The sequence below is a fragment of the Seriola lalandi genome, unplaced genomic scaffold (assembly GCF_002814215.2).
Source record: "Seriola lalandi dorsalis isolate HSWRI2012SDOR001 ecotype SW California unplaced genomic scaffold, Sedor1 jcf7180002054588, whole genome shotgun sequence".
NCBI classification, from domain to species: Eukaryota; Metazoa; Chordata; class Actinopteri; order Carangiformes; family Carangidae; genus Seriola; species Seriola lalandi.
In genome coordinates, this window is record NW_019525141.1 from 440,788 (window position 1) to 464,190 (window position 23,403).

Here is a 23,403-nt window from a genome sequence, read left to right on the forward strand (position 1 = left end):
GCGCCTGAACAGCAGGGGGCGTGGTCGTCCTGTCAAACCTGCAGCTAATCAACAGCTGATAAGACACGTCACAGCAACACCACGCTACTCTTCTGAGGGAGACTGCAGGAAGAAAGCAGTCGAAACATGTCAAGGTAAAAAACACCTTAAAAAGCACTTGTCCATCGATAAGAAAAAAAAGCATAAATAAGTCTGTGTTTTGGGTTGATATAATTCAGATTCTGCACTAAATCGTAACGTACATCTTTCATACTGCTCTTCATCACCAGTTTGGATGTTGCTGATACTGTATGAAACTTTAGTGTTGTTGCATTCACTGCCAGATACAGGAAACTGTTGAAACACACACCATGTGTCTTTTACCTTAGATAACAGATCCTGGTGTGACCACTGCACATCCCATGTGAAAGATATTTTATATGAATATAGATGTGAGTTCTATTTGAAATAATAAAATATAATATTTCTTTAAAAGTCTCAGATTTACGGTGGCTGACAAGAGCAATTTTGCTGCAGCAGCCTGAAACATTTAAATGAACACACACTGCAAATTTATAAATAATGCATATTTCAAAAACACATAGGAAAATACTAAACAAATACAAAACAGAAACATGCTGCAAATGAAAAAAAACGTGCTGCAGGAAGACAAAACAAAGACATGAACAGCTGCAAATATAGAAACGCTGCAACAAGAAAAACCTCCAAAACAAATGACAGCAGAAGAAGTCCAGGCCTCTAGGTGGAGCTCTGAGTGGAAAAGCCACAGACTGTATATAAGCTAACGCCAACGCTCGATATGCTTTCTGTTGCTTTTTTAGATCATAAAAACTGTGTATGAAACAGGATCGTCTCATATTTGAAAATGCTGCAGTTTGTCCTGTATTTTCATTCATGTCATTTTATTTATAAACTACGTCCTCAAAGTTCTGTGAATAACGAGGCGTCAAGTCAAACCACAGCAATTATAGTCCACAAGTGGACCGGAGAAGTTTATCAATGAGCAGTAACTGACGAGCTCTGTGCCGTGAGGAAACACACACATGGTTGTCTTCTTCAGGTAAAGTCAGCTGCATGGTGCTCCAGTGGCTCACCTGTAAAGCACATACTGTAAAGGGTTTCTGCCTGTCATCCTCCTTTCACTGTAGCTGTCAGATTAAAGGCAACAAATGCCTTTTGTTTAATGAATCATATATTGTCCATAATTTTTACGAATAGAATGTGGGAACTCTACTCGAGGCGTTCCACTTAGACCTCCCCGAAGCAGTCACCAAGCCCCGCCCACCTGGACCCACCATCCAACCATGCAGGATTTGATTGCTCTCAGGGTTTATCCGAAATCCGCTCTGTTTTTATTGGATCGCTCATAAAACAGTCATCCAGTCAGAACAGAGGTTCAGCGCTTCCCCTCTTCTGATTGGCTCACCGACCTGTTGTTACTAGAGCTGCAGAGAGAAGCCTGAGAGAGGAGATGTAAAACTACACTGAGATGGTTTTTATATCTTCTTATGGATCAACACTTCTAATAAAACACAGGATAAATGAATTGAATGAAAATATGGAAATTTAAAATTAGTTGATGTGACAGTTTAAGCTTTAATGTAACAATATATGATTCAACATTTTATACTTTTTATGTAGTTGTCCACTTTACACAAATCATCTTTGCAGGTGACGTTGACTAAACCAATTGAAGAGATGTCAATATTCAGCCTGAAGAGTAATTACGGTTAGAGAGACAAGGCCATTATGTTTGTGAGGAAACTTTTCCAACTGAGGCCAAATGAAATGTCATCTTGAAATATAGCTTTAGTGTGACTTCAATTGGAGTTAGAAACAGGAGAAGTCACAGCAGCAATTTTCATCACTCGATGTAGTTTCCTCAAAGTTGGAGTCTTCAGTATTTCTTTTAATTACTTTCTGGTTTGGCGCTCTGACTCCACTTCAAGAGGGTCCTTGTTAGCACTGTTGTTTGTTTGGCTTGGTAACAAATGTTTTATTGTAGGAGGTAAAAAAAAAAGTGTGGGTAACAATCACCCTCCACCTCATAAACGTCTCCTGGAACAGTATCAGAGTTGCGTTTTAACCAGTCCAGATGTCGACACAGACCCGTACTGAGCCGTGTTTCACTTCACACACATAAACACGACCCAAAGCATATTCTCATGCTTCTACTCTATTTGCTTCTGTTTTACACTCAGAACTACAGTTTCACTAAGTCTCCTGAAGACACTGTCTTAGTTAGTTAGTGTGTAATACATAAATTCACAAACAACGGCGTGCAGGATGATACTGCTTTATTTTCATATCAACACATTATCCTCACCTACAAAACAGAACTACATCATCGGGACATCTGATTGGTTAGTACACATCTCCCTCTCTTAGTTTAGTCTGTTACTCTTAACCAGTTGGATCCACAACAGCTTTCATGTTTCATGTCAAGACCATTTTAGTGAAATTTTTGGCTGGACTGCAACACTCTGACTGACTGACTGACTGACTGAAATATCATTAGTCAGTCAGTCAGTCAGTCAGTCAGTCAGTCTGTCTACTGAGCCGCTCTGGTTTCCCTGCTGCTCGTGAACTGCAGGGAAGAGGAGGAGTGCTTCCAATACACTGAGCCTCCATTACAGCAAATAAACTACTTTGATTACAAGTATCATTATTACTAAAGGAGGCAGAGGAAGAACTAAACATAAGACGCACTGAGCAGAGAGAGCAGGAGAGAGGGAGAGAGAGAGAGAGAGAAGTCATCACTAACGAGGCTTCGTACTAACGACTATGACCAACTCTACATATCAAACAGAGGGAGTTAGACATAAAGACCTGCCTCTAATAAAAGTCTGACGTTCTGGAGTTGAAGTAAATAAAGACTAAACTATAGTGGATCCAGACGGAGGCTGGGCTCTGTGTCAGAATAAGAAAGACAGTCTGTCTCAGGTTCACCTGGTGATTCACCTGGTGATTCACCTGGTGAAGCATGTGACATTAAGACTGAGTCCTGACCATGGTTCAAGTCTGGACTGTGGCCCTTTGCTGCGTGTCATCCTCTCTCTCTCTCTCTCTCTCTCTCTCTCTCTCTGTCTCTCTCTCTCTCCCTCTTTCTATGACTGTAATACAAGCAAAAGCCTGAAAATATAACTTAAAAAAAAAAACGTTGTGTCTAAGTGAATGTGTCAAAGTCCAGTCTCATTTGGCACAGCCATAGAAATGTGATTTACAGAAGCTGTATTAGGTTGGCAGAGCTGTTGTACTTTACATCCATAAATCAAAAAACAAATTAGAAAATAATTGAAAATGCAAATGGAGATGGAAAGCGGGAGGCCTTAAAGTACATTGTTATGTTTAGTATCATCTATACATTTAATCAGTGATAGAGACTTAGCTTTGCGACTTTACTTGGACGTGAAAAAATGACGTGTGAGTGTCTCTGCCCCAAAAAGCTGCAGAAGTTATTTTCCCAACAGGACGAGTGAATGACCACATGCCTCTGTACTGAAACTGTCAATGTAAAGAAACAAATACTGACTTACTGTCAGTGAGAAACTCTTCCGTTTATAGTGAAACTTAAAACTTTAAATCATGTCTTCCTTTCATTTTTTTTTAAAATTAGAATCCATTAAAATCTTGGAGAGAACTGTAGATGGAGAAAGAGAAATATGAGGATTACAGTTCAAACACGTGATGAACATCTCTGATGAACATTTTTTAATTAAAATGTTTCCGCTGTATCTGCAGACGTGAGCAAACAGCCCTCAGTTCCACCTTCAATCCGAGCTGAACAGTGGAGGAATATTTACCCATTGTTAACAGCGCTGTGCCTAATGCCTGTGCATGGCTGCTTGCCCATGCCATTAGTTTGCTTAAGGAGCAGGGGGGTGTTTTCCCACAAAGGAAATTAGCAAAATCCTTGGCCCATAATCACTGGAGTCCAATGAAGTTAGTCTGAGAGAGAAAATTGATTAGTTGTTGTTTTTCAGTGAGAGACGGCTAAACTGTCTGAATTCTTGCTTTTCAGCACCTCTTCAAATCCATAACAACTCATTCCAACTATTATGCTCACATTATTGCTTCATTTTCTTCCTGGCTTGTGGTAACAGCCCTTGTGCTATTCATTTAGGCCTGTGCTTGTCTTGTGTGTGTGTATCAGAGGATACATGGAGAAGGAGATGAAGATGAGCTCCCTCCTCATGCTGACAGATTTCCTCGAAGACAACTGATGCAGCTTTTAAGTAGATTTTTATTCAAAAGAAAGAAAGACGTTTTTTTATTTTTGCCTCAGGGTTTTATTTCCAGGAAGTATGAATGAGAATTTATCACACAATGCATTTAGTAATGTTTGCAGTGACTGCGAATCACAGGTAAATCTTTCCTACCTACCCCATAGATGCATATAGATATGGGCTCTGTTCCATATGCCTATACAGCTCGAACCACTGGAGCTATTTGCTAATTAATGCTAAACAGTTGAGGCTGATGGGAAGTAGAAGGTGACACAGGAGTGGATTTTCACTCCTGTGCCATCCCCCACACATGATGACTCCCACCCTGCGCAAATCCCACAGGATTCCAAAAAAACTGCCAGCCTCTAATGGGCATGTGATTAGTTTTGCAGGTTTTTAGTTATAAACCAAATATTTGACCAAGTGAAAACTACGATGATGGCACGAGATGAAAGGTCAGCGAAGTTTATTACAATTCATGAAGCAAATTTTTTATAGCAATCCATCCAACAGTTGTTAAGATATTTTACTCATAACCAAAAATTAAATTAAATTAAAACTTACTGTAGATTTACCAACAGCTCCTCAGTTCCTAGAGTTACTGTATAATAGCTTTTAATTAGAGGATCTACATGCCATCACTCATCACAGGAAGATCTACAGTCTCTACAGGAGCAGGTCTGAAACAATATGTTGATGACAGGCTGCTCGTCAGCTCTCTGCACCGGGACACAGAATGCATGTGACCAGAGAGGACGCTGACAGTGTTGTCCACTACAGAGCTACGTCCCTGTCTGCAGGATGGACCTGTCGCTGCTGCTTCACTGGGTTACATGTGACAGAGTGACAGTGTGCTTTTGTATGACTCTGGTCTTTGCTCCTCAGTCCGACCGTCGGGATAAATGAGGAAAAAAAGTGTGGTTAGAACAAGCAGTACACACACACACCACAAACACACACACACACACACACATGCAGAGTCAATAACTTAATACATTGAAAGCCACTGACTCGCCCATGCAGGAAGGCTAACTGTGACTTAGGAGAGATTATCTTGGCTTGATAATGACAACAGCTTTACATTGAAGTCAATGGAGCTGATGATGTTACTGCAGCTTAACCAAGTAAATATATTTAGTACTAACCAAAGCTCTTTAAAAATCAACACATACTCGCTCTCTCAGTCTGTCAACCCACCAAGGTTTGGCAACATCTTTCAATTATACAAATTTGAAAAAAAAGGAAGGAAAAAAAAAACAGGAGGGAAGGGAGAAAGAAAAACAGGACTCAGAAGATGAGTTCTTCACTCCCCAATTCAGCTGGTCACGTCGATTAAGATGTGAACTTCTACAATTCCAGCAGTTCACATTCAGCTCCGGGGCCTTATCTGAAATTAAAAAAGTCCCCTTCTCTCCGGCTTTGAAGTTTTTCTAAGCCACTCAAATAGTTCTATTCGCAGAATGTGGAAGCTAAAGGAGGCTTTGATTTTTGGAGTCTGCTTTGCCTGTCACTTTGTATTACATGCTGGCTGATCTAAAGCGAGCGACATTGCAATGCTGTCAGCCTTTCCCTCCCCTCCATTTCAGCGTCTGATTCACCCATTATTGACTGTTGCTCAGCCCAAATGATTGGCAAACAGTGTAAGGCTCGGGTTAAAGAACAATATTGCACAGAGACATGAGACGTGGTGCTGCTTAATGTTTCGCTGTGTGGATTTTGTGTTTTTCATAAGTGCTTCTGAATGTAGGTTTTCACTTATGTTTTCTAACATGAAGAAGAAGGAGAGCTCCACTCTGCGATTGTTCCTCATTTTATGTTTGCTGTGCTAAGGGGAAAATACTGCAGCACATATGAGGTTTATACATTGGAATTTTCTTAAAACATGGTGGACTACTGCACACGGTTAGCACATTTATTAGAAAATATAGCTTTGGTCATTTATCTTCATTAGACGTTAAATGATATGTCTGGAAGTATTCTCTATAGATCCTAAATAAAAAAAGACCAGAACAACAATAAAACTCATGAACTTGGGGCTGAGGAGTTTGGAAATCAAAAAGAGACCAAAACCAACACGGTGCTAGTTTTAAGTTTTTTGTGTGATTTATTGAGAGTAAGAAAAAAATATAACATAAAGCCATGATTATACTTTAAACAAACAATTCAATAAGCAGCAACTCAGACATCTATAGTCACAGTCTGCAACAACTAAAAGGGGAGAAGTGAGTTTCCAGCTGTTTTTTCGGCTTTGACACAGAAACACAATCTTCCTCATACAAGTTGACCTATGAGCAATAAAACTCCAACACTATTGATCATTTCAGTACTCTCTGATTTTACCACTACAGCTGTAATCGGTCTGACATGATCAGTGGCTTCCAGTGGCTAATGTTAGCAAACTTTAGGTTCGCGCTGCTGTGTAACTGATGTCACTGAGTCAGTTTGATGGAGTCTGTCCACAGGTCGTCTGTGCAGCAGGTTATTATGACATCATAGGTAGGTTTTGTTGCTAGACATGTAGTGGTCGTAGTAAAAAGTGCGGTGACGTAGTATAAAGAGAAACAAAGTCTACGTCAGGAGGAGGTTGTGGTGGATGGATGAATATGACAGAGGAGTCAATTGTAATTTGTATAGCGCCAATTCACAACATAAGTTATCGCAAGGTACTTTCCAAATAGAGCAGGTCTGGACCTTCTCTTTATTATATTATTTACAGAGATCCAACAATTCTCACCAAGAGCAGCACTAGGCGACAGTGGCAGGGAAAGACTTCCTTCCTTTAAAGAGGCAGAAACCTCACAAAATGAGCTGGTAGATGAGACCATTAAATCTCATTGTTATTTAAAGAGCGAAGATGAAAAGATGGTTAATTTTCTTGTGCCAGCATATACATTAGTGGTCATTGGTAGTACTGCAGCTTGGGTTAGGTGTTAAACCTCAATACTTGTGTATAGCAGCAGGGGTCAAATACAAAATAAAAAGTCATACTGTTGCTGACTTTAGATAATGCTTTGAAGATTTTGTTTAAAAAAGGACATTGTAGAAAAGAATTAATACTCCACAAAGTTAGAGATCTGAAAAAAAGTGTAGTTCTGGTTTTGGTACCAAAGCTCATGTATTGGCATTACTATTGGCACTGGAAGGCATTTGCACATTAGCTTTGACTTGCAGCCATAATGCTGCTTTTTGGACGTGGATCAAGGCATGTCTGGAAACAAAGCAGTCACCATTCAAAATGTCTGCCCAGGTTTGGGTGAATGAAGCCTGCAGTACAGGAGAAATGTAAATTACAGTCCCACTAATGGAAGAGGAAAGCTTTATGTAATAGTTTGAATGTATTCACAGCTGGAAACAGAATAAGGGACCTGTCTGACATGTGCATTCGACTATACCAGCTACTATATAACATTTCAGTTCTCTGAGATAAACAGAAAAAACTGGTCGTTTGAGGAGGGAGCACCTTTGGTAGAACCTCTATATCTCAAACTATATATGATGACTAAAAGGTAAAAGGCATGACAGCACCAGCCACACCATTTCATCAATAACTGAGACCAAAGCTCCACAATCAGAGGAACTATTTATGGTGTTGAGCCAAAAACAGCACAGGGGGGGGGGGGGGGGGGCTGTGATCTGAGAGGTCACAGAGGTCAGAGCTGCACATTTGTCTTGTCCTTGCAGTGGGGCCGACTCACAATCAAAAACAAACAGCCTGAACACAGAGGCTGGGTGTAGATCAGCTCCCAGCAGCCCTTATCACACCACTGCACAGAGAATAACAGCAGCAGAGACAACAAACAGCCGACACAGACAGACAACATGCTCTGTCTACCAGGGCACATCACAACCACCGTCTCCAGAGGACCACCAGCGTGGGTCTGAAACCTGATACTGATACTGCTGGAGTCAATGTACTATCACTGTTTTATGGTTTAAAAAGCGTCTGTTCGGAGTGAGCTGCTCTACTGTTGCCATCTTGGCAGAGTCTGACTCCGCCCCTTACTCCCAGCTAATCCAAAAATAGACAGTGGAGTATGTGTGGAGACGAAACTTCAGTTTGTGGCAGGCATATGCTCACCCACCTGTCACTCAACGAGTCCCGCAGTTCTTTCAACTGTCCATTTCTGCTGTTAAGTTGGACATTTTAACATGGGAGTCTATGGAGACTGACTCACTGTTGGAGCCAGACTCTAGTGGTCATTAGAGGAACTGCAGCTTTTGGTTCTTCATTGATGGCTTCAGTTTTCAACCCTGAAGGTTGCTGCTTGGTTTCTCCACTCATTCGTCAGACTTTCCCTTTACTTGTCTGTAGCTTGTTTGTATTAACTTATTCAGAAATAGTGTTTTTCATAGTTTGTCGCAGCAGTTTTGTTTCTGCTTCTTTTCAAATTTCAGCATATTATAGATGAAATTTGTAGTACATAAATCAGTTTCTTCTAAGATCCAGTAATGTTACACCTTGTTACTGACAGAGACATAATGTTACTTCCAAGATAACGAGATAATTATCAGAAAACAATCTTTTGTTCGCAGTAATTTAACTCGATAGCTGACGAGAACTGATCTGAAACATCATATTGTATGAAAGACACAGTGTGATTTCTGAAATATTCTCTGATGCGTTGATCAATGCGTCTGCATTCCACCTGCATCTGATCTCTGATTAACAAAGTAATTATAATGAGAAAAACAAGCCTTGTTATCTCCAGATAACAGGATAATTATCTTGTTATCTCGGGATAACAAAAAACGTTTTCTCCTGATAATATCTCGTTATCTCAACGTAACGAGTTTTGTCATCTTGAGATAACAGGGTAAAAATTTTTACGAGTATGGCCTCTCTCAGCTTTTGAACGTTTCAGATTAAGAGTTTCAAATAACCTGTTTGTAAGTTATAGAACTAGCTACAGTATGTAGTCAACTACAGCAGAAAAACCAAAACACCTTGTATCTCAGGCGTATGCTGCCGGCATCTCACTGTACACCTTATGTGAGCATGTGACAAAAATGTGTTCACTGTGATATATACCTGAGAAAACAGCAGCGATGACACTCTGGTATTTTCAGAGTTAATTCTCAGTGTTGATTGGAGCATTGTTTGTCAACCTGAGCAGTAAATATAGTTTTTAAAATCATTAAACATGTTGATTTCACTCTTGATTGTCAACTTCCAGCAGGGAACAAGACTTCATAATGGTGCTAGTGTGATGTCTTCTGGAACTCAGCTCTAATTACTTCACAATCACATACTATTATACTGTGACTGTGTGAACATTGTGGATGTGAAGGAAAGGATGTGGCGTTCAGGTGCAGTGTGGAGGTGGTGCTGTCACAGGGTGTCGGGGGAAGTAGAAAACATGTTTCGGGGGAGTAATCAGACACTGATCGTTCCATCATGTTGAGTGTGATATTCTCTTAATGATGACTCAGTTGGAGAGTTTTCACTTTCATCCATAAAGGAGAGGACTCCATCCAAACACACAAGGACAAAGGACTCACTAATTAATGTTATCTGCTGTTTTCTGGCTGCGAGGTGAGGCTCTGTGGCTTGGTGCCACTCCTCAGCGACAGGAGGCGCCACTCTGTGCCTGTTTCTCAGTCTGCATTAGGGGCGAGATTCAGATATGACTGACAGGGAGTTGGCTGCGTGAGATATGGAGCATCCTACCTCTAGCGTTGGGAATGTCTCCTTAGGTTTCAAGGGAAAAGTTTCTGGCAGTGTTTTTTGCTTCCAACACACAGTCTTGGCCAGACGTAGTCATGGGCAGCTGGGCTAAACCCAGACACCCAGAGTAAACAGCATTTGTAATGGGATATTAGCTCGAGCTGTTCCCTCATTTAGAGTGTCTGTCTCATTTCATGGCTGACATCTGAAAGCTGCATAGGTGTATTTTAGTCAGAGAGCATCCACCTTAATCCGCTGGATCTAATCAGGCCTGGCATCTGTCAGTCACACTCTGACGCTCTGAGCCAAATGTAACGGCATCTGGAGAGAGCAGCTGTGAACACGCAGGTAATGGCTGCAGTGAATGAACGTGATGTAACCTTTACCCTGCCGGAAAGCCACGGAGCGCACTCAGAGGTGGTTAGAGGACTCTGTAATGAAATTCACAGCTATTCAAACAGACATAATAATGGGCTCTTTATATTCTCTGACAGCAACTGGCGACGTTGATGAGGCCTTTGTTGTCCCCCGTGACAGTTAAAGACAGAGGCTGGAATTTATTTATGAATATTTATGAAACGTCTCGATGATACAGAATGAGAAACAGGACATTTGTGGAGAATTTGAGTTTGTTGTTTATGGCTGAGCTCAAAGTGAAAAAGGCAAAGTGCAAAATAAAAAACTTTATTGACTCTTTCAAACCCAACAGATCTTTGTTAGTTATTGCTTCATTACTGCAAAAATAACAACATAGAAAAGTGGAGACAGCTTCTAATCTAACATGGACCAGACCAGACCAACGAGACCATCTGCTCCTCCATGACAAGTGGCAAGCTCCAGCTGCTCATTTATATCACGTGATTCATGGTTCTAGCAGCCTTTTATATACAAAAGTCACTGTATCCCTGTTGTATATGCACGTACTGTATATGTCAGCATAATGTCATGTGTGTCATATATCCGAACAGGGAAGTAGGTTTGCATATGGATAGTAAAAACATGTCCCCACCAATATCTGAGTGAACTCGTTTTCGCTGTGTTTTGTGTCAAGTCATATTAGATCATTCCGATGTCTCCAAGACAACCGATTTAGGCAGAAGGGCGGGCTCACGTCGTGTGAGAATATCACACTGGTACCTGACGTCACCAGAAGAATGTCAACTGATGTTATTTAACTATAGACTCTAAATAAAGATGGACGTCGCCTCTGTGATGTCACCCACAGGTTTCTGAAGATCAGAGTGAGGCAGTGTCTGACTCCGCTCCTGACTCCCAGCTAATCCAAATATGGTCAAAGAGGAGGGACATGTGTGGAGCTAAGACTTCGGTGCATGTATTGTGAATGTATTTGCAGCACATGTTGTCAGAAAATATGTTTCCTGTATTTGTTTTTGATTTTTTAGTTATTTTTTGGACATTTTTGCCTTTATTCTGAAAGTACAGTGAGAGATAGACAGGAAATGAGGAGAGAGAAAGGTAATGTAGCAAAGGTGCAGGTATTTGCAAGATGCTATCACATTTCTTTCTACAACCTTTATAGACCCTCTCAGCCTCTTTCACCTGTCGACCTGGAGCAGGCAGGTGGTGGGCGGGGCACAATCAGGAAGTAGGAGTAGATGAGTTTCAGACCCAGTTTTTATGTCTGAAAACCATGTAAAACTAAATATAAATCACAGTTTTTATTATTAATTGTAGAGTTTAAAAGTGGATGAACTTTAACAAATGAATAAAATGATCAAGAATAACAAGCAATTAGTAATCATGGGAGATTTATATGCCACATACAAAGACAGTCAGAGTGGCGGGGTGAGCGTGGTTGGTATTGAGCTGCAGGAGACAGAAGTGAGGAGATGGCTCCTGCATCCAAGCCAGGTGAGTTGATTATCACAGCTGGTGCTCATTGGCTAATCACTCTCCTTTTAAACATCAGGTAGTGTTTGTTGAACTATGTCGCTGGACTAAAAAGTGACCGTTCTTCATGTGGACTGTCTTGAAGTGTCTGTGCTGGGGGAACTCAACACAAACTATTTCTCCTTTCTTTGTCTTTCTGCTCTCTCGCTCCACTCGTTTCCATCCTCGTCTCCTGAATTTCACAACTGCTCCTGCTGGGACAATCAATCCTTAATCACCCCTCCCCACTGCAACCAGTGAGACAACTCAATCGGCGCTAAATTATGCTAATCTTATTCCTCAGATGATTACGCCATGGAGTCAACATTGATCTTCCATGACCTCAGAAGAAACACAGGCCCTCCAGTCAGAAAGAGTGATGCTGATGTGTGTGTGGTGGGGGTAATGCCTCTGCTGTGGATCAGTGTGTGTGTGTGTTTTGGGGCTGAACTGCTGTGATCTATTTCAGAGCGATGAGACACTGGACAGGCACAAAGGGCTGATAAAGACTACGTGTTATACCCCAGTGTGGAATTTCTGCTGAAGGTTCTGATTTATCGCACAATATACAATATGATGAAACCGGAGCATTTTCATGCCAAACACATTCAGCGCAGGTGGAGAAGTATCCGGAGCATCATGGGACTTTAAAACCCTCACGTGAAATGGAGACCAATGATATTTGTTGTAGCTTAAACCAACACAAGACAGGGCTGAACAATTTGGTAAATACACTATCAAGGAAGCAAAGCAAACAATATAATACAGTACAGAGATATTATCATACTCCATTAGGACGCCATAGCACGACGGAGTATCAGGGCCACATAAGAGGAAAGAAAAATAAATCATAATATAATAATGATCATACCAATAATCATAATATAATATAATCTCAATCATTATGTTGAGAATAAAATAATTTTTCAAGAAAAACAATCATATTTTGAGAAAAGAGTCGTATTTCAAGAATAAATGATGCTTATGAGCCAAAAGATGAAGTATCTCCTTATTAGTGAAACCTAAAGTAGAACTTCACAGGATGCTCCAGTTTCCTCATCTTAAAGCTTCTGATGTTTCCCCTCCAAAACAACACAGAACCTAAAATTACAACTTTATTTTCATTATATTATGTCTTTTTCTTCAAATATTATGATTTTATTCCCAAAATTTCAGATTTGTTTTTTTCCCAGTATATGGCCCTAATACTCCGTCGTACCATAAAATGAAATGGATGAAGGATGAAGTATAAAATTAAAGTGGGTTTTTCCTACAATGTATAGTGCATTCAGAAAATGTTCAGATTTTATGTTGCAGCCTATTTTAAAGCTCCACATGTTCCTCTTCTCCTGTGTTTTTTATTTGAAGTGTTGATCTATAAGAAGATATATTTGTGGTTTTAGGAACCAAAAACCATCTCAGTGTAGTTTTACATCTCCTCTCTCAGGCTTATCTATGGAGCTCTACTAACAGCAGGTCAGTGAGCCAATCAGAAGAGAGGAGGCTCTGAGCCTCTCTTCTGATTGGCTGACTGTTTTATGAGTGATCCTATAAAAACATAGCAGATTTCAGGTAAACCCTGAGAGCAATCAAATCCTGCATGGTGGGATGGTGGGTCCAGGTGGGCGGGACTTGGTCACTGCTTTGTTGTGACATCACAAAGCTCCAGAAGTCCTGACGGCTGGTTTTAAGGCTCAGTGTCTGAATACAGGCTGTGTGCATTTCTCTGTGGACTGAGGCTTTGATACTTTCACAGTGTGAATATAGAACTTACACCTGCTTTATAATCAAACAACACATAAGCATCTTTATACCATATGGACCTTTAAATTACTTTTTCCTTCATCATTCTGCTCTCAAAACCCCATCGCAAAGTATTTTACACGTTTTTAGAAATGTATTAAAAAAGAAAACCTGAAATCTCACATTGACATAAGTATTCAGACACTTTGCTGTGACACTTGAAATTTAGCTCAGGTTCCTCCATTTCTCTTAATCATATCTGAGATTTTTCTACACCTTGATTGGAGTCCACCTGTGGTAAACTCAGCTGACTGGACATGATTTAGAAACACACCTGTCTGTCTATATGAGGTTTCACAGCTGACGATGCAGATCAGAGCAGAAACCAAGCCATGGGAGCACAAAGGAACTGCCTGCATACAGACAGGATTGTGTCGAGGCTCAGATCTGAGGAAGGCTATAAAATTCCTGCTGCATTGAAGGTTCCCAGGAGCACAGCAGCAGCAGGACGCCATTCTACATTACTGAGAACATGGCCTGTATGTTTCTCATTAGCTTTTGGTGTGCAAAACCTTTGCCAAACCTTTTACACTAAAAGCCTCAAGTCTTTTCTTTGTGAACCCAAGAGCTACAGAGGCTCCTTCATGCTTTAGAATTGACTGACATCACCAGTTTTTCTCCTCCTTCTGGTCATATAATGCTCCCGCTTGTAAGCGTGGTGGTGTTCTACAGAAAATCTTTCTTAGTCTGAAGATGTTATGAAAAAAACAAAAACAAGCAATGAATGTCTGAATATTTTTCCCTCTTTCCCTTCTGTGCCACAGAGCTCTATTGTCCAGAAACTATTAAAACACAGCACTAAGCCACAGTGTTCCTTCATTAGCACAAATACACACTGTAGTTTATTTCGACTTCGTCTCACATACACCATTCAGCTGCTGGATTAATCAACCACTGAAAATAGTCCCCAGCAAATGCACTATTTCCACTCTTCTTCTTTTATTGATATCAAATGAATCAGAATCATTGATGCTGCCTGCAATGCAGCCAATTATAATGTTAACTCTGCTTAGTCTCACTCCACATCCTTCACCCTGGAAAGAAAAGCAGAGGGAGGGAGTTCATCCTCAGGGAAGCATGAATGTAAAGTAAATCAAATAGTATTAAATTAAAATAAGGTATTGGTTTGACCTTAGCATGGTATGAGGAAAAAAGAGGTCAGGCGTTGGACTGACTCAGCAGACCACTAACTGACGGACATCATAACTGCCAAACCTCACCTTCAACAGACAACAAAGAAAATTAAAGATATAAATTAAAAATATAAAAGAAGGAAAACAAATGCAATTTCCGATTTTTCGGCCTGTAATCAGGGAGCTGGTTTATATCCAATATTTCATCATTATGTACATGTGTGTTTTAAATGTGTTGTTTTATATTAAACTATATAATAAACACCATTACATCTCAATAGCATCCTTCACATGACAGAACCTACTTGACACCTGCCCCCGATCAGCCCTGGTTGTCTTCAGAGAGCAAAAGGCAACCAGACAGATGTATTGTTGTGTGCATGCTCAGCACCATGGACAGCACCATGGACAGCACCATGGACAGCACCATGGACAGCACTTGTTGATGCCTTAGCCGACACTAGATGGCAGTATGACTCAAGCCAACTCTCCGTCACCCCCCCCCATCAATCCCCCTTCCTCCTCCTCTCCTTGCAGCCCAGCTTAGTCCTCTCTGTGCGGAAGCTGCAACCAGTGTTGTTAATGGAATGTCAAGAAAAGGCAGAAATGTGCCTGTTTGAAATACAGAGCGAGTTTAAACAATCCGCTTCCCCCCCGTTCAGAAAGCCGCAGTGTTCCTGCTGTTCAGAGGGTGTTCTCAGTTCACTTTCACTAACTCCAGTAAACTCCCTGTGTTTGCTCTTCAGTGCTGCAGCGCTGTTCACTCGTCGCTGAAGGGATGACAAGCAGGTTACTCCCTGGAAAGATCTCGTCTTGTTGGATTTAAAGGTGCTGCATTAGTAAACAGTGCTTGGTAAACACAGAGTACATGGGAGCTGACTGTGTTCACCTTCAATACTAAGTTTCTTTTTGCTCAGAAATAGATCTCTGTCATTTGATTTTTCTCATCTCGTCGTGTTCCATCACTGTGACCTTGGTTCAGAGGATTTTGGTATGTTCTAACACAAGAACAGGCTGCTCTCAGTGGACTGAGATATACACACATGCTGCTGTATGATAAATATATGAACATAGTCGGATCACAGGACACGCAATCAGGTGTCCTCTGTGTATTTTCTGTTTATTCAATGGGCTCTGAAAGGGTTTGAAATAGTAATGATGACGTTGGTGAAGTTTCTCAAACAATAAAGAAGCATAAAATCCTTAAAATATAAATTACCAGTATGTATGTGTATTGTATAGCATTTTTTTTTAGCTTGGGTCAATGACTAGGAGCTGATTGTGGTTAGAAACTGCTTTATTATTTTAATGTTGGACATAACAAGATATTTCCTTCATACATGTATGTAGCATGCCAGACTGTGTAACAGCAACATTTTTCAGTGACATACTGTATGTACAGAACTTTGACTGTCAGCATAATTCCTTTAAATTTCTGACAATATCTGCAATAAATACCTGCTGATAACATCTGAGGCATGATTGATATTTTTGTGGAGGTTTAGGCGAAGAAAGAACAAGACAGGATGTGTTTGCTGCACATGTTCTGCAGGTTTAAAGCAAATTCTAAATGAATGAATGAAACTCTACGATTACAGCTGTTGTACTGTCTTATCAAGCAGCAGTCATGAATGTGTAATGGGAACAGTGGTACTTGAATAACACTTTTTCTTTTTCATTCATACATAGCGATATAAACATTCAGTATATGTATGTATATATGAGTGCATGCAATTGATCGTCTAAGTCATTTAAAATGTTTTCCGGTTCCATCCAGCTTTTCTGTTTTATAGCATTGTAAACTGAATGTCTTCTGTTTGGTTGAACAATACGAGACATTTGAGGAAGCTGGCTTGGACTTGTCCCTATAAAAGGCAAAATCTAGGAAATATTAAACATAAAAGTCTATGAAATATGAATCAATTAAAAAAAAAAACATAATGCAAATGATTAAAGCTGGAGTTACAACAACATATTCTTGGTGAAATGCGGCCAGTCTCACCATCTAACACAACTATTATCTATAAATCATGGTTGAGCATTTTCATGGGTTAAGGATTTATGTTTAGGAAGAAAACTTATAATGCTATTAAATAAAAAAAAAGCTCTTTTGTTTATTTACTTGATGAAAACAGCATGATAAAAAAAACACATCTTCAAGAACAATCTTCTTCAGAGATCTGTCTCAGAGGAGACAGTTCAGCTGCTGAGTGCTGACATTGTACTGTGACAAGTCCAGGTGGGAGTAAAGCTTAGTCTTGGGCTCGCTGCTGGATTGATGCTTGGCTTTGTGTCTCCCTGGTGTTATTGAGTTTCCCATGTGCCTGGATGCGGGGTCTATTGTCTCCTTAACTGGCTGCACTCTGCTGTGGGTTAATGGAACAAGCTCTGCTGGATAGCAGCACTGGCTGTATGCTTGAGTTCCCTCTATACTGTAAGTCTGTACTGTATATACTGTGTACATTATTCTGAGAGGTTGCACAGCGAGTCTTCATCTGCCAGACATTCATCTTGCACAGGTGGGGTTTTTTGCTCTATCGTAAAAGATGGGAAAGGGGGATGATAATGTATCTCAGCTATGCAGCTTGGAGCATTTATTTTATCATAAATCATCAGACAGGAAACATAGGACAACATTATTATCACCATCTTTGACAATCAACATGAGTTGATGTGCTGACTTGTTTGGGTTTTGAGTGGGAAAGGACAAAAACATAGCAGTATTTGAGCGTTAAAGGTTCAGACCTCTAGTAGCGCTGTGGAGCTGGTTTTTCTATGAGTTGGTTGGCGTTTGGTTTATCTTGTGCACGCGCATGAGGATGCAATGTTCTCACACTATTGCACTGATCAGCAGAGGGCAGTAACAAGCCAAGTTAAGCTGCCATGTGCCAGTATAGGCAGGGACACAGAAGACTACAAGTTAGTAAACGTAGATGTAAACAATGCTGTATTTAAAATACTTCAAAAAATCGGCTTTTCAAATGTTTCATGAGGAGGGAAATACATTGGACATGTTTGCTAAGTGTATTTCAAGAATATACACTATGCATTTTGGTGAGAAGTTAAATCACTGATGCTCAGCAATAACATAATAAGATGGATTCTTGACTTCACGCAGGAAGCAAGCAATCAAACTCAGCAACAATCTTTCTGAGCCACTGTCAGTTAACTCCTCAGGGCAGCTGCCTCACCACTGCTTTATTCCTTGTACACAGATGATTGTAAATGATCATAAGCTTCAATTTAACGTTGGGAAATCTAAAGAAATTGTAGATTTTGGGAGAGGTAATGGTGGGTTAGGGATAGGTAAGCCAAACTGCTTCTTGAAATTGACAGGTAACCGGTTGAACATTTGAGACTTTCAATTTCTTGGCACTATAATCTTTGCAAACCTATAATCTCTGCTAACTTTAAATATGAAAGCAATATTCAACATCCATGTTATTTCAAGGAAAGCGCGATAGTCCAGTTTTTCATTTTTTTTCATCTGTTATAGAGAGTGTGTCAACTTTTTCTATCATACTTTGGTTGGTAGTCTGACTACTGCTGAAACAAATGCATTAGAGAAAATATTTAAGATTGCACCTTAAGTTACTGGCCACTCTCTTCTATTCATAACGTTCAGCTTCACCAAAAAGCCTTGAATAATGTTAGAGACGATTCTCACCCCTCTTTAAGGAAACTCCCTCTGGGAGGGCTTTCAGAGAATTTCCCTGAAGCTATTCAAATCTTGAATGGTAAAGAAAAAACTTGTGCTCCACAGAGTTCAGGTGGGGGATCCTAACTATCCCCACATACACTGGGAAACTGTTAAAGGGTGGAGTCCAGCCCCTCTCCATGAGTTTGGTTTCAGAACCAGTGCTGGTTGTAGAGGTGAGCACAACTATATCGAGCTAGTACCGCTCAACCTCCTGCACCAACTCCTCCCACACCAGAAGGGTGATGTTCCACATCCCTAGAACCAGTCTATGATGGGTTTTTTTTTCAGTTTATTATTTCTGTTCATACATTTATTCTTTGTGCAATATACAGCAGGGGCTAACCTTGTCTAAACTGTGTTACTAACTGTGGAAGCATTATTTGGACAATACTGTAATATTCTAGTATTGTACCGTTCTACTGCAGGAAGTACAGTATATTATTATCAGAATGGTGAGAAAAAGACAACTAACAAAGACCAACAACTAATAACTCACTTCTTAAAGAGATGGAACTGTAGCTGTGTCCCAACACAGGGGCCACATCCTGCAGAGTAGTGATGGGTCATGCACACAAGCATCGGCCCTGGGAGCCGGCTCTTTGTAGTGAATCAGAAGAGCCGGCTCCCAGTTTTTTGCCCATTCGCTGCTTAGGTTTCACTTTCAGTGCTCAGTCCCAGCTCTGGTTACGACAGAGCTTTGTTATGATTGGCCAGCATGGCGACCAGCATGCGGCATTCACGTGAGAATTAAGGATGTGTAAACAGAGAGGGGGGCGGGGCAGACACACCACTTGACTCCACTGCAAGTGAAAGAGAGAGACAGAGCGGTGAGGACTGAGGAGCGTGTGTGCGTCTTGCATTGTCGTGTAGTTTAACTATGAGTGACACTAGAAAGCGAAGCAGCATCTGGCTGCAGTTTAAAGATATTGGGAACAACAAAGCAGAGTGCCTCCACTGCAAAACGAAGGTCACTATAAGAGCAGGTTCCACCACAAACCTGCATAGACATATCAGAACTGTCCGTCCTACAGTGCAGTTAGAGGAGAGAGGGCAAGCCAGCTCACCATCTCCTGATCCTGGTGTGTCTCATACCAAAACAACAGCTGCTGCAACGTCTACTGCCATCCCCATGTGTGCAAGTATAACCCCTCCTACTGCAACTCAAAGCAAAATAAGTAAGTTTTTACCTAAACTGATGACCCCAGCCAAACAAAAAAGTTTAATTGAAATAAACAAATGTAAGAGTGGTTTTGTCACAAAATAAATGCACAGAATTAGGCAATTATAAGGTCTCTCATAGAAACACTGAAAACAAAAGGGTTTTCAACACATAAACCATGATTTCTTTGCAAAGCTAAGGTAAAATATAGGCTACAAAAGATCCTAAATAAAGAGCCGTTCGGGAGTCGAAAGAGCCGGCTCTCAGAAAAGAGCCGAACTTCCCATCACTACTGCAGAGGACGTTGTCTACGAAGGTGTGGCCCACTTAGCTGTTGTACACCACGGAGGCCGAACCTAAATGAGACAGTCTGGTCTACAGAGGAGTTTAGCTATGCATCAGCTGTTCTCATCCTTACTTTTGCATCACAAAGCATGGTTCCTGACGCCTAGCAACTTTGTATACACATTACTGTTTTTCACTGAAACTTGAGGTCTTAAGGTCCTTGGTTTTAACAGTTGTACCATTAGCTGTTGAACTGAGCAGAAACACATTACTGCCAGTTAACAGCGTAATCCTCAGGCTCTCTGTCACTGTTGGTTACTGCCATATAATTTTTATTACCGGTGTACAATGAATCTTGGAATAGGTTTGGCTGCGAAGGATCGACCTGTTGGAGCCTTTGTTGCCCAGGAAATGAAGGACGCATTTCTTGGCTGCGTTTCGAGCTTTCAAAGTGGGACACTCTAGTTCAAATGCCGCCTCTGAAGGATCAGCCCCTAAAGTGTGACACAGCTTTTGACACGTGATGCACATCATGTTTTCCCATGAGATTGACTGCTGCTCTCTTCTCTTTCTCCTTCCCATTTCTGTCATTTTTCTAAATCATTTCAATTTAGTCGTTACTTGTATCACTTTGAGTTATTACTTGTACCTCATTTTCTTTAGATGGCACCTTATTTGCTGTTTGCTAGATTAACCTAGCTGTTTATTGCCCAGTTAACCAAGCCTAGCTTATTGACCTAGCCTCTCATTCCCTACAGCTAACGCTACCTCAGCTACACCATTATGATGATTTGTGTTAGCTGTCAGCTAGAACTTACTCCTAACATTACTTTAGATATGACTGGCACTGGCACATTAGTCACAGCGATAGGACAGAGCACTCACCTCACTCCATGCCCAACACATGCACACACGCCAAAACAATCAAAAACGTAAAGGGAAAACCATCAATTGTGAAGGACGTGCAAAATTACCACCACACACACAGTTAAAGGGGTGTGAAGCTGGGGTGAGAAACTCTGAACACCGATCCCCCCACCGTCCAAGCGGCCACACCATCACCGGCCCTGCAGTACTCGCGCAAAGAAAAGAGAATACAGCAACAAGTTAAAAACCATACAAAAACAACTGCTGCAATAAATATATTAAAAACCCTTGGGGGGGAAAATTAAGGGAGTTAAATGCCACAGAGGGCTAATATAACAGAGGGACTAAAGAACTAACAAATAATTAAATGCAACAAAAAAAGTGGAATACCAAAAGAATACAAAACAACAAAACAAGTTGAACTAGTTAAACAAATGAAACAAAACAAAACAAAACAAAACAGCAGTGGCAGCCTGTCTCAAAACAATTCACTCTACATGTGGTTCAACATGCGGGATACACAGGAAGCAGGACCACACAATATGTGCGCCAAACAGTATACAAGCCGCTCTGCAGGTTTAAATACACTGATCAATGAGGAAGTGGGTGGAGCTAGCCTGCTGTCTAATCCTACGGTGGCCTGGGAGGGACATTCACTACTGGTCACATTAACTTGACCAGCCAGTGTTTACTGTCTATCATGGGCCAGAGCCTCTGACATTGAGCCTAATCTTAGGAGGGAGAAACAGGGAACCATGCAGACTCCTCGTCTCTGGTCCCTTAGCCGTGCAGGGTAATGATGAGATGTAGAGCGGGTTTTTTTTTTTTTTTTTTTTAATTTATAATTAGCCTCAACAAGACCCTCAAATTTGGTTTTACATACATCAGATCACTATCTACTAAAGCATTGCTGATAAATGACGTAATACGAGATCAGATGACTTGATTCACAAACTGGATATAATTGAAATATGTGAAACGTGGCTTGAATCTAATATTCTCCTACAGCAAAAAAAAATCCTAATTTATACGTTTGTTTCATTGAGACTTGATTATTTTGTTGTCATATTTTGCTGCAGCAGAAATTTCAACTAAATTCAGAGAATTTGACCATATTACACCGATGTTAGCTTCCCTTCATCAGCTCTCTATCCACATCAGATCGGACTTTAAAGTGTTATTAATGACGTAAAATATTCTAAATGAGCTTGCTCCTTCATACTTGTCTAATCTCCTTAAACCTTCTCCATCTCGTGCTCTGAGTTCTCACAATAATGTCTACTCTCAGAGTTAAAAAGACGTCTGCTGGCAGCACAGCGTTTTCCTATCGGCCCCCCTCCCTCTGGAACAACCTCCCTACTGACATCAGACTGCCTGACTCTGCAGGCCTTCAGATCCAATCTTAAAACTCATCCTTACACCTTAACTTTCAGTTGGCTCCTCATTCTTTTTCTATTTCAGGCTTGGTACCTGTTACCATTCTACCACAGGTGGGTCGGCCTCAGTCTCAATAAATCAGGTAAACCCAGTATATACAGTATAGTGCAAGTTGTCCTGCTGATGAGATCACTGTAAACCCTCTTAAAACCAGTGTCACTCTCTCTGTTTGCTCCCTCAAACAGTGTCCAGGCTCTGCGCTCTCTCTTCTCCTCTCTTTTTATCTCTCTCTCTCTCTCTCTCTCTTTCTCTGTCAACACAACCGATCGAGGCAGATGGCTGTGCACCCTCAGCCTGGTTCTGCTTTCTGCCTCGTAAAGGTTCTGTTGGTGAGATTTTAAACAACAAAACAGCAACAAACAACTATTTTCTATGTAAGGATATCATGGAGTAATGGCGTCCTGAGCAAAGAACAAAGCCACACCCCCTCTGTGTGTGATAGATCTGAGTTTCTCTGTTCTTTTTGTTGGTAGCCGGTCTGGTAGTGTGCATGTTAGTGCATGTGAGTCCCTCCTGTTAAACTATTGGTCCTTCCACAGATTTATAAGTACACAGGCTCTGCCTACAGATGTGATGTCACAGTGCATTACGCAGCGTTCAGGTGAAAGTGACCTTCCAGAATTTCCTCCACTGAAGAAGAAACCATGTTTTCATTTAAAAATGGACTGAGGACTACCAGCTGTCAAAACATCCATAAAGTTTTAACAGCTCCATCAGTGTCGTTCATGCAGCCAGTCCCAGTGGATCAGCCCAAGGATGAATTCCTTTCCCAGTCCAACCATGGAGCCAAAACTGGTCTGGTTTACTGAGAGGAGAACCCTACGAGTTGCTAAAAGGTTCAGCTAGTTTTTTTGTTCTCCTCCATGTTTCAGTATTGATGGTTCCTAATGTTACATGTTGGTTTTCATTAGTGATGGCTACAGTAGACATGATAACGGTAGTTAACTTGCTGGTACCCTTATTTTGAATTTGTTAGGCAAATGCCGTTATCGCTAGCTGGCTAGCTGTCAGCATTGTCGTAGCATATCATAGCATTGTTAGCGTGGGCTAATGGTTGTGGTTGGATTGTTTTTTTCAACTCTTGTGTTATGTTGAGTAATTATTGAGTTTAGCTTCCTGTGTGTGTTCAGTGAACACTTAGTAACACCTTGCTGACTAAGAACGTGAAGGGTGGGGGTGTTGTGGTTGATGAAGTTTGTTGTGGTCTGAGATGCTGGTGCTCTAGTGCAACATCTAGT